Source organism: Panthera leo, chromosome D2, assembly GCF_018350215.1.
Source record: "Panthera leo isolate Ple1 chromosome D2, P.leo_Ple1_pat1.1, whole genome shotgun sequence".
NCBI classification, from domain to species: domain Eukaryota; kingdom Metazoa; phylum Chordata; class Mammalia; order Carnivora; family Felidae; genus Panthera; species Panthera leo.
The window spans coordinates 9,831,396-9,844,314 of NC_056689.1; the positions used below are offsets into that span (position 1 = coordinate 9,831,396).

The following is a 12,919-nucleotide window of genomic DNA, read 5'->3' on the forward strand; positions in this document are numbered from 1 at the left end:
TACATCTTAATTATCTCTTTTCCTCTAGTTCTTAACCAAGTACTGGCCTTTGTTTAGGACCTAAGTAAATGTTGAAATGAGTCAACCAAGTTAGCTTATGGCATTTATACAATGGCCTTATTTGTTCAATAGTATTTCCTATTTACAAATGATGATATCAAGGCTCAAAGATTTAATTAACAGAGGCAGGACTGGGAGGGATTGGGATGTAAACGTAGTCTCCAGAAATCTGAAAACTCATAATATTTCCACTATAACAAGATTTTCGAAACATGTCTTCAGTCCTATGGTAAAGTTGAAAAAGGAACAGTTCTGTTGGGGAAATTTTTTCCCTCTACCTTTCTAGGTTCTTTGATCTAATAATTAAATTGGCATGAGACAGATCAACAGGTGGAAAACAAAACTTCAATGATATGTATATTTCCTGTATACATGAAAGAGACACAGGAAATGAGTAACAGCTCAAACTGACCAAAGCCATCACCTTAAATACCAACGTACTTAAATTTGTCAGCTAAAGACAAAAGAAGACATTGGAGGTGGGGTGTTAGTTATGGGAGGCTACCAGGAAAAGCATAGTCAACAATGGTAAGATTGTTGCATAGATTGAAGTCATTGCCTTCTCCATAGATAAATTTCTATACACTGAGTCATTCCCTTTTCCAGGTATAGTGGGGGAGACATCCTTACAACTGGAGATTTCTCTTATAAATGTATTTTTCTTTTAACAAAAGTGTGACTTCTCAGTTTTCAGAGCTTCTCTTGTGTCTGCATTTTCTTAAAAATAACCAGCTTAAGGGGCGCCTAACTGGTCAGTAGGTAGAACATGCAGCTCTTTATCTCAGGATCATGAGTTCAAGCCCCAGGTTGGATGTAGAGCTCACTTAGAAAACAATAACCAGCTTAAAATAATCAGTATGCCAAAGAGCCATATCTTGGGGTGGAAAATTTTCTGTCCTTCAGTTCCATGTTTATAGATTTCCAGGAAGTCCTGTACAGAGTGTTGTCCCTTCTGAAATTCATAAGGCATATTAAAATATTAAAATCTCTGGGGCGCCTGGGTGGCTCGGTCAGTTAAGCGTCTGACTTCGGCTCAGGTCATGATCTCACGGTCCGTGAGTTCGAGCCCCGCATCGGGCTCTGTGCTGACAGCTCGGAGCCTGGAGCCTGTTTCAGATTCTGTGTCTCCCTCTCTCTCTGCCCCTCCCCTGTTCATGCTCTGCCTCTCTCTGTCTCAAAAATAAAATAAACGTTAAAAAAAATTTAAAAAAATTAAAATCTCTGATAAAACTTTATTATTTATTTATTTATTTATGTAAAAAGACACAATCTATTCATATCCTGATTAGACTATTACATTTAGCAATTAATACCATGGGTGCAAAAATCAATCTATATTAAAACCCTTTGTTGGAAAGCTTTACACTTTCCACAGAATAGAAACTAAAATGTCCTGTTATACAGTTAGTCACAAATACAGTCCTCGAGTTTTGTGCCCGTATACAGGAGTACTGTCTAAGACATGTCTTCTTTGTAGCAGCTAGGCCTCGCCACCACTATGTTCGGCTGGGCCCACAGACCTGTTGTAACCTGTAGCTTCCCTGTCACTTCTCTGGCTCTCCTCTCCTGCTAAGTTTTGTTTCCTGGCAGTAATTAAAACCTTCGGCTTCTGACATAGCTGCTACTGCTGCTGGAACCGCCACAGCCACCTTGGTTTTGTGGTTTGGCAAAGTATTGGCCTCCACCACCCAAGGGGCCGGAACCTCTGCCTCCAAAATCTCCTCTTTTCATGGGTCCAAAATTTGAAGAGTGATTGCTGTCATTGCCAAAATCATTATAGCCTCTGCCACCTCCAGAGTTGCTTCCAGCATTACCAAATCTGGTATAGCCATCCCCATTGCCACCATATCCACCACCACCTCAACTGCCACCAAAGCCACCCTGCCCTCTCAAGTTTCCTCTTAGACCACAGCTGTCCTACTCACCAAAACCACCTCCATGACCACCATCCAAGTTTCCAGAACCACTTCAACCTCTTTGCCGGGACGAAGCAGCGGTCATCTCCTGCTTAGATAGAGCTCTCCTTACTTCACAGTTGTGGTCATCCACAGTGTGGTATTTTTGAATGGCAGTCTTGTCTATGGAGTCATGGACATCAAATAGTACAAAAGAAAAGCCTTTCTTCTTGCTGCTGCCTTGGTCACTTACGATTTCAACGGCGTCAGTTTTCCCATATGTCAAAATAACCTTTTAGATGATGTTCTTCAGGGTCTTCTTTAATGCCACCAACAAACATCTTTTCCACGGTTAAGCGGGCACTGGGTCTTTGAGAGTCTTCTCTTGAGAGAGCCTTCTTTGGTTCCACAGCTCTTCCATCTACCTTGGGTGGCCTTGCATTCATGGCTGTATCCACCTCCTCCACAATGGCGTAGCTGACAAATCCAAAGCCTCTGGGGCCCTTGGATCTCTCATTACCACATAGTCTGTGCGAGTTCCTCCTTGATCAAAATGGCTCCTCAGACTCTCATCAGTTTCTTCAAAGCTCAAACCTCCAATGAAGAGCTTCTACAGCTGCTTGGGCTCTTTGGGAGACTCTAACTTAGATATGATGGCAGTGGGAGGGGAGACTTCAAGGATGCTTACACAGCATCATCCACAGGCAGAAAACTCTGATGAAGCTTTTAGTTAAGCAATTGTTCAAACTTTGTTTCTGTCAGAATTTCTCAAAGGTGATTTATTATAGTTTTTATGTCTTTTTTAGATGGCTTATTGTTTTGAAAGGCAGGAGGAAAATGGCAGGCGATGTTTACTATCCATAATAGTAAAAGAAATTATTTACTGGCAAGAAAAAAAAGATGAAATATCACAGTATTGACATTCTGGAAGAAAATAAGCTTAGATTACAGGAAGCTATTGAGAGAACTGATAGTTTTTAAATTCTCGGTACTTGTAAGGGTATTTTTCTGAGCTTAATTAGCTATCTATATCCATATTTCCTGGAATAATAGGACCTATAATTGGAAACATCCATTTTTAGCATATTCTACTTCCCTGAAATAAAATGTATGGAAGAAATGGATTATTTTACCTTCATTTGTTCAAATATTTGGCATTCAATTTAATTACAAACTTCTATGGGCGCTTGGGTGGCTCAGTGGATTAAGTGTCTGACTTCGGCTCATGTCATGATCTCACAGTTCGTGGGTTCGATCCTAGAGTAGGGCTCTGTGCCGACAGCTCAGAGCCTGGAGCCTGCTTCGGATTCTGTGTCTCCCTCTCTCTTTCTGCCCCTCCACCACTCTCTCTCTTTCTCTGTCCCAAAAATAAATAAACATTAAAAAAAAAAAAAACTATAGACTTCTGTATTTGGAATTACAAAATCATTCATTTAGGGAGTTTATTCTGAGTGTTGTATCATTAATGGCTGCTTCCAATCTTTACTTGGTAAACCTGAAAATAAAAAGCCACAATGAGAGACAAATGAGTGTTTATTTGCAGCTGAAGTATGGAAATTTAGGGAGCTCAGATTCAGGTGGTTACCCAAATAGTGCTCCTGCTTCTAGGGTGGAGGCAAGGGTGTTTTATGAGTTAAAGAAAGGGGGGGGGGTGCAATCACAGAAGTTGAAGAAAAGAAAAAAAGAAAAAGACGTTTCTCTGGATGGTAACAAGTTAACCCTGGGTTAGGCATTGACTACTGATTTTATCTTTCGAAACTCCACAACCATCAGTCTTGTGACCAGAATGTCCCTTGTCTCATTTTGACTTCTCAAGCAATCGCTTAAAACAATTGCCATTTTGCTCAGTCCAAAGGTTTTGACCCAGTTCAAACAAAGGTGAGTACGGCGGTTTCTCTGCAGTGGCTGCTCCGATTCTATTTTAAAATGGCTCTAGTCACGTCAACCTTTCACACTTCAAGTTCAAAGAGATCAAGCTGTAGATGAAGTTAGAAATACTGCAGTCTTGAAAGGAGGTGGGTGGAAGCAAATTAATTGATTCCTAAGTAAATTGGTGAGCTGTAGAAATGGTACCTTATAAATGGTTAGTTACCTGTAAGATGCTAACCTAAAATATTCTCTTTTATAAATAAGGTGTTTGACAATCAGAGGCATATATCCCCTTTATTAATAGGCTTATGAGAAAGAAATAAGTAATGTATACTTGTAAGGAAGTGTTAACATAGCTAGCTCACTTAATGTTAACACCAAAGTGCTGATGCTTTATTCTGGATTTATTCTGAATTCTTACTCTGTTACGTTGATTTGGAATAAGGCAAGCCATATTAATAAAGATAGGCAAATCAGACAAAATCTGTATTAAGTTTCTGGCATTTTCATTGTACCATATACATATTTTTCCATAGAAACCCTATAATTTTTATAAAACGTCCTAAATTAGAGAGAGAAAAAATGCTTACTCACTTTGCCTTCAGGGGAGGTACATAATGCACGTAAATATGTACATTATATGTTTAATATGTGCACAGTTACTCTATTGCAGGAATTGAACAGTAAATAAGGGAAATTAATAAACAAGTATTCACTGAGCAGCTACTATTTTTTAGGTTGATGCATTTACTTTTGGGATGCAAAAGTCCCATTTGAAACATACCAAAGAGGTTTGGTTGCAGAAACAGTATCTGACCATGTTACAAATACAATCCATTACTGTTGATAGATGAAACATAAAAACATGAAAACAGCACATTATGTACTCTTCTGATAACATAAGCATGTGTAGAATCATTACTAAGGAATTCAGAATAGTGAGCTATGAATGTAGGTTGTATAACAGGAGAAAACCTCAAATCAAAATGGGGCTTAACTTGGATTTCGAAGGTAAGAGTATTTTTTTTTTTCATATGGGAAGTATGGGCAGGGACAAATGCTTAAGACAGAAGCATTCAGAGATATGAACGAATGTGGCATGTTGGAGTAGGAGCCAGAGGTGGTGAAGATGCCCGCTGGCTTGATGGGAGAGAAGGATACAGAGACAGAAACAGATTATAAGTATAAATTGTAGAAGCTCTTCTTGAGGAGGTTAAATGAGAGGGAAAATCTAATAGGATGTGAATTTTACCCATTGAACATTTTTTTAAATTAGGGAATAAGGCCCATTTTATTCATTAAGAAATTCTTTTTTTTTTTTTTTTTTAATTTTTTTTTTTTTTTTCAACATTTTTTTTTTTTTTATTTATTTTTGGGACAGAGAGAGACAGAGCATGAACGGGGGAGGGGCAGAGAGAGAGGGAGACACAGAATCGGAAACAGGCTCCAGGTTCCGAGCCATCAGCCCAGAGCCTGACGCGGGGCTCGAACTCACGGACCGCGAGATCGTGACCTGGCTGAAGTCGGACGCTTAACCGACTGCGCCACCCAGGCGCCCCTCATTAAGAAATTCTGTATGGGCTAGATTAGGGTTTGTTGAGCAGTAGACAATAGATAGATTTGAGAAGACATTCTGGAAATTCAAGTCTTGATGTAATGGGGGCCTGGGATAAGAAAGTACTACTGTGTGCAGGCTGGATGGGCATGAAGAAGGAACAGATGTGAGAAGACTTCCAAGAGAAACTCTGCAGGACTTACATACCATTAGTAAAATAGCAAATATACTGAAAGGAATGGCAATATTAAATAATGAACTTCGTTTCTCCTTCGTTTCTCCAAAGAAAAATTTTACCTAGCAGAGCAAGGACAGAAGAATCCGAAAGTACCAAAGATTATACCTGAATGCTATTAGAAGCTTGTAAACTGTACTCAACAAAAAGTCTATTTTGCATAGTAAAAACTATAAGTACCTATGAATATATATGACAAAGTTATGTAAAGCTTTATGGAGAAAATTGGGAAGCTTCGATGAAAGTAAATAAGGCGCACCTGGGTGGTTCAGTCGGTTGAGTGTCCGACTTTGGCTCAGGTCACGATCTTGCAGTTCATGAGTTCGAGCCCCACATTGGGCCCAGTGCTGTCAGCGCAAAGCCTGCTTCAGATCCTCTGTCTGCCTCCTCTCTGCCACTCCTCTGCTTGCAGTCTCTCAAAAATAAATAAAAATATTTAAAAAAAAGAAAGATGATAAGTAAGATTGAAATGGACTGAAGAGACATAAAATGCTCATTAGGTGTCATAACTTTGTCAATGTTTCTGAAAACATTACATCAGTTCTGTGTAATTCCAACAAGAATGAGAATTATATATACATTTTTTTTCAATTTGAAAAGCTGATTCTAAAATGTATATTTAACAGTGAGTAGGGGGAGCATTTGTACTCGGTGTGTGTGTGTGTATTTGTAGCAATTAAGGCAGTATGCTTTCGGTTAAATGATAAGAAAAGTGAAAATGGAACGGAAAAAAACCCAAAATCAGATTCATGGACACATATGAATGAGATGATATTGCAGATCAATAATTACTGGGCAGACTGTTCAAGAATAATACTCGGGGGGAAAAAAGAATAGCATTCTAAAAGAATTATTTAATGGGGGGCCACCTGGATGGCTCAGTCGGTTAAGCATCTGACTTTGGCTCAGGTCATGATCTCACAGTTTATAGTTTGATACCCACGTCAGGCTCTGTGCTGACAGCTCAGAGCCTGGAGCCTGCTTCAGATTTTGGGTTTCCCCCTCTCTCTGTCCCTCCCCGATTCATGCTCTGTCTCTCAAAAATAAATAAACATAAAAATTCCTATAAAAAATAATTATTTATGGGGCGCTTGGGTGGCTCAGTTGGTTGAGCGATCGACTTCGGCTCAGGTCATGATCTCACAGCTCGTGAGTTTGAGCCCCGCATTGGGCTCTATGCTGATGGCTCGGAGCCTGGAGCCTGCTTTGGATCCTGTGTCTCCCTCTTTCTCTGCCCCTAACCCACTCGCATTTTGTCTCTGTCTCTCTCAAAAAATAAATAAACATTAAAAAAATTAAAAAGAGAATTATTTAGTGGGATCTTTATTTCATACAATTCACAAAAGTAAATTCCAGACAGGTTAAAGACAAATGTAAAGAACAGAATTTAAAAATTTTATCAGAAAATTAATCTTAGGGGAGTGTGGGATTCTCTAGACTATATAAAGAAGCATAACAAATTAAGAGAATCTTTGAAAAATTAATAACATTCAAACGAAAACTTCTTTTCATTCAACCAAAAAAACTATTAGAACTAACCAGTGAGTTCAGTAAAGTTGCAGACTTTAGTTAATTATTAATTATGTACAGAAATCTGTTGCGTGAACTAGCAGAAAGAGAAATTAAATAAACAACCCCTCTTACAATTGTATCGAAAAGAATAAGATGCCTAGGAATAAATTTTAGCAAGGAGGTGAAGGACCTGTACCCTGTAACTGTAAGACATTGATGAAAGAAATTGAAGATGACACAGAAAATGGAAAGATATACCATACTCATGAATTGGAATAATTTATATTGTTAAAATGTCTAATTTGACTCTACTGTACTATCATTCTCAGATTATCATTTCATATTTTTGTTTGATTGCTTACTTGTATGTTATTTCTTTTTTTATTTTTTTTTTAAATTTTTTTTTTAACATTTATTTTTGAGACAGAGAGAGACAGAGCGTGAACAGGGGAGGGGTAGAGACAGAGGGAGACACAGAATCCGAAACGGGCTCCAGGCTCTGAGCAGTCAGCACAGAGCCCGACGCGGGGCTCGAACTCACAGACCGTGAGATCGTGACCTGAGCTGAAGTCGGACCCTTAACCGACCGAGCCACCCAGGCGCCCCTGTTATTTCTTTTTTTAAAAAAAATTAATGTTTATTTATTTTTGAGAGAGAGAAAGCATGCACAGTGAGTGGGGGAGGGCCAAGAGAGAGGGAGACACAGAATCTGAAGCAAGCTCCAGACTCTGAGCTGTCAGCACAGAGCCCGATGCAGGGCTCAAACTTATGAACTGTGAGACCATGACCTGAGCTTAATCGACTGAGCCACTGAGGCACCCTCTTGTATGTTATTTCTTTCTTCCTCTAGACAGTAAACTCTAACAAAAAATATGTCTGTTTCATCTGCAATTGAATACCTAAATCAAAGCCTATGTATGGTCATTTCTAAATATACATTTGTTAAATAAGTGAATGAGGACTGTGAACCAACCAAAACTGGAGAGAAAACAGACAACTTCTCACCTCTATATGACAGAGAGAGCAAGGCCTGGCTAATTTCCTGAAGGCTGATGTTTTTTCTCAGTGAGATAGATGAGCCTTTGTATGATGGGTGATCCAGGACCTGTTGGTTCAAGGATTAGACACCAGCCACATCTGACTGCTCCCTTGACTGCTGTACCTCTTGTGGACTGAGGTTAGAGGTTCATTCTTTGGGATCATGCATAAAAAATAGGGTCACTCAAAGTGTTCTTTTGTCATGACTTCACCAGAACTGCTGCCACTTCAATACCTTCTTCTTTTCAAGTATAAGGTCAGAACATTGGATTCCATATTGCTTCACATTTGCTCTCTTTTTCCATTAATACATGTGCATTCTTACTTCTCTGGGCCCTCAGGCCAGGTCAGTCCATTAGCCATGCCTCAGACTGTGACAAGACATTAATTTGTATCTGCACTGGGGCCTCAGTGGCCACAGTCCTGAGCATCAAACCCATAATTTCCCTAAGTGTAGCAAATACACTTTTCAAATAAAAAAGCAGACCATACTCCTATCACTGTATTTCTCCCATCTGTTTCACAGAGGAAAAACACCAACCTTAGGGAATTCATCGGGACTTGTTCTCACAGATATGGGGAAGTGAAAAGTTACCTCTTTGCTCTCAGCCATTGGTCAGGTCATCGTGGTCTTCATTCATCAGATTGCTTACATTCCTCCAGTGAACTCCCTTTACCTGCTACCCAAACTTGTGTCCTTTTTTTAAAAATTTTTTTAATGTTTATTTATTTCTGAGACAGAGAGAGACAGAGCATGAGTGGGGAAGGGGCAGAGAGAGAGGGAGACACAGAATCTGAAGCAGGCTCCAGGCTCCTAGCTATCAGCACAGAGCCTGATGTGGGGCTCGAACTCAGAAACCATGAGATCATGACCTGAGCTGAAGTCGGTCGCTCAACCGACTGACCCACCCAGGCGCCCCAAACTTGTGCCCTTTTATGGATCTATTGTGTTGTACAAGGGAATAGAGGTACTACTAACTTAGACTATTATGGTAAATATCCCATATGACTAGAAAGATCACATCAGAAATTTTCAAACTCAAAATTAAAGGTTGAATGGGTTAAGCAAGTGAATCCAGAATTTGAGGGAATGGCAGAATGATTATAATGAAACCTGAATCTTGTAGAAAATGCTGGCCATGTTATCTGTGTATATGGGATGGTGTGTGTGTGTGTGTGTGTGTGTGTGTGTGTGTGTGTGTCTTTATATTTGGTGGTACCCAATATTCAGGGACTTTTTCAATAAATATTATAAAAGACAATGATGAAAATTGTAACTGGCAAGGCAAAAAGAATTTGGTGCTCCATAATTACAAAAGGCGAAGAAAGCAAATTATTTCAAAAGGAAAATACTCACATCCTTTAAATCTGTTCTCCCAGTTCCCAAACAGGCTAATAATTTGCTTGATTTCTTTCTTTTATGCTAACACTACTGATGAATTGATTGAAAATTGTGTATAATACAGCAGGTGTTTCTTGTTTTTGTTTGGGGATAATACTCATAAGGAGGCAGTGAAAAGCAGTACGGAATGAGAATAATCAGAGAATAACAGGTGGAGCTCTTTCTCTAGTAGCTGAGGGCTCTATTTTCACAAAGTCATTATAGTTGCATGAACCACACACTGGGAAAACAAAAATCTGGGAATAAGCTAATATTAAAGTATGTATTTTACACCACCAAACTTGATGAAAGCAATATATTTATTTCTTTTATTCCATTTACTTGAAATTTTCTGTTTGGGGTTTCCAATTTCAAATTCTTAGTTCATCTTAATCTTTCTGTGATAATCATATTATCCCATGCCAAAAAATGTATCCTTACCTTACCCCAAAGCATACAAACCAGTCTCATGCAAATGCACATGTAGACACACACACACACACACACACACACACACACACACACACCCCTACAAACACATACAAATAAACACAACTCATACATACACACACATGCTCACTCAGATTAGGAAAATCACCTTGATGTAGCTATGTTTTATAATTCAGCTTTGTATTTCAAAAGTACAACTACTCCAGCAAATGATAAAAGGAGGCTACCGAATAAAAAATTTTTAAATGTTTTTCAGAATGTTTGTCTGTATACCTTTTTTAAATGAAAAATTGACACACAGTAAAACAAATGAAATCCAAATGTAGGCTTTATGAGTTATTAGAAGGGAAACATTTGTCTAAACTCCATCAGGATCAAGAAAGAAAATATTTGTAGAATCCCTGAAGCCTTGATTCTTTCTTCTCCTTATAAGTAACAACACCTTTGAAATTTCTTTAGAGTTTCGCCTCCTGTGAATATCTGGCTAATAATGACAGTTTAATATGTTTGGGATGTTTTGCGAGTGTGTTCATAGAGTATGTATCCCCTTATGTATGTCTCCCTCTCCTCAGTTTTATGTCGGTATGATTCACTGTTGTTTCATTGTTTTATTTTCATTAGTAGTATAGCAGTCTATAACAAACTATATTCATCCTTCTAGTTTTGAGCAATTGGATTCCCCCCACCCCGAGTTTTACTGAGAAATGACTGACACACATCACTGTATAAGTTTATAGCATGATGACTAAATTTACACATATTGTGAGATGATTCAGCCAACATTCAACATCTCGTATGGATACAATTTAAAAGACAGAAAGAATAAAAGAAAAAAGGGAAAAAAAAGTTTCACCTGTGTTGAGAACTCTTAGGATTTACTCTCCAAACAACTTTCCTGTATATCATACAATTCAAGCAATTGGATTGTTTTTTATTTTAACCTCATAATGTAGCTGTGAACGTCTTTGAATCTATCACTTGGTGTTTCTGTGCATGAATTCTTCTGGGTAAATAATAAGAATGACATTACTCAGTCATAGGCAGTATTACTATGTAAGTTATTATAGACACTGGGACACGTGGAACGTTAAAGGTGTTCTAAAACAAATAACATTGTATAATTTTAAGTTTAAATTTTAAACTTTAAAAATTAAGTAAATTTTAAGTGACATTTATTGACTGACAGATTGGTTATAGTACATTAGTTGACTAATTAAATAGTCCTGTCTTAAATGGTTTTTAGAAACAAATTAGTTCTGAAGAATAAGGATAATATCTGTGTAGAATGAATAAAATTGAAAAATGCCTTTATATTTATATTTAAGCACTTAAATGAATTTTGCAAAATAATCTTCTATTTAGGTAAAATAATATTAAAAAGTTCATTAATCAGTCACTATTTGCATGTTGAATGTATTTTTTAATGTAGTCTTAATATTTTCAGATTTCTTCCACAATTGCTATGTGTTCCTTGAAATTTTATTTATAAATCTAAATTTTCCACTCTTCTGTATAATTGATATGGTTAATAATTAGTTAATTTAGTTAATGAATCTAAATTTTACACTCTTCTGTATAAGTGATACAAGATATTCTATCTGAAAGGACTAACATAAATCTAAACTCAGAACAACTTTTGGTGACTGGAGGATATTTTGTATTGGAAAATTTCAATATTCTACACTAAATATTTCACAGATACTGTTTTTGGTGCTCTACTAAGAATCTTTTCCTTTTTCCAAATAGTTTGATTAGGAAAAAAACCCTCACACTGTTTATGTTGCAAAATTATAGGCCTTCTTAATTTCATTCCTTTCTAGTAAAAAAGATACATATGTATCCTGTTAAAAGTAGAAACTCCATGAAACATTTCCTCCTGCAAGGCAATATTTTATAGAAAGGAATTATATAATTTAAAAATGAGATTTTATGAATAGGTAGATGCTCTTTGTTTCATTTATTCATTTTCTCTCTTGACCTTATTATGTGTTTTTGTTTGTGTAGATCTTCCTTGACTTACGATGGGATTATATTCTGATAAACCCACAAGTTGAAAATATCATGAGTCAAAAATGCATTTAATACACCTAACTAACCAAACATCATAGCTTAGCCCAGCCTACCTTAAACACACTCAGAACACTTACATTAGTCTACAGTTGGCCTAAATATCTAACACAAAGCTGGTATTATAATCAAGTGATGCGTATCTCACGTGACATATTAAATATTGTACTGAAAGTGAAGGACAGAACGGCTGTATGGGTACACAATGGTCAAGTGTGACAGTCGATCACCCTCGTGATGGTGTGGCTGCCTGCCAGATGTCGTCACTCGGCATCACGAGAGGGTATCATGCCACATGTCACTCACTGGGGAAAGGATCAAAATTCAAAATTTGAAATATGTTTTTTATTGAATGCATATCACTTTCACACCATCACAAAGTCAAAAAATTATAAGCCAAACTATCATAAATTAGGGGTTGTCTGTACACTTTGTTTTCAATAACTAATTCAGCAAAAGTTTCCAAGATTCTTGATACTACATTTATTAAATAATTTAATTGAATACTTTTACTCGCGTTAGAAAAACAAGGCTCCCTAACTTCAGAGGACCCGTTTACAAAAAAAGTTCAAGGTAGTATACTTAGGTTGATTTACCAACTAACTCTTCAAAGTCTCAGACATTTCTAAAATAACTGTGTGGTGCATACTGTGGTGTCAAAAGATTTTTTTGGTTTTCAACATCAAGTATATTACAAAGACTTTATAGTTAATTTACTCAAATCACGTATGTTGTAAAATTTGACAACCACAGCTTCTGTCTAGGGCATTGGGATATTACAATTTGTTTAGATGCAGTTATGAATTTTGTATGCATCACAGATCCGAGAACATTTATGCTATCCAGGCTGTTAATTT

At 37.4% G+C, this 12,919-nt stretch overlaps 1 pseudogene; it reads right to left on the reverse strand.

Annotated features, from left to right (window-relative positions):
- Positions 1-1,502: 1,502 nt before the first annotated feature.
- LOC122201783 lies at positions 1,503-12,336 on the reverse strand (annotated as a pseudogene).
- Between the last annotated feature and the right edge of the window lie 583 nt (positions 12,337-12,919).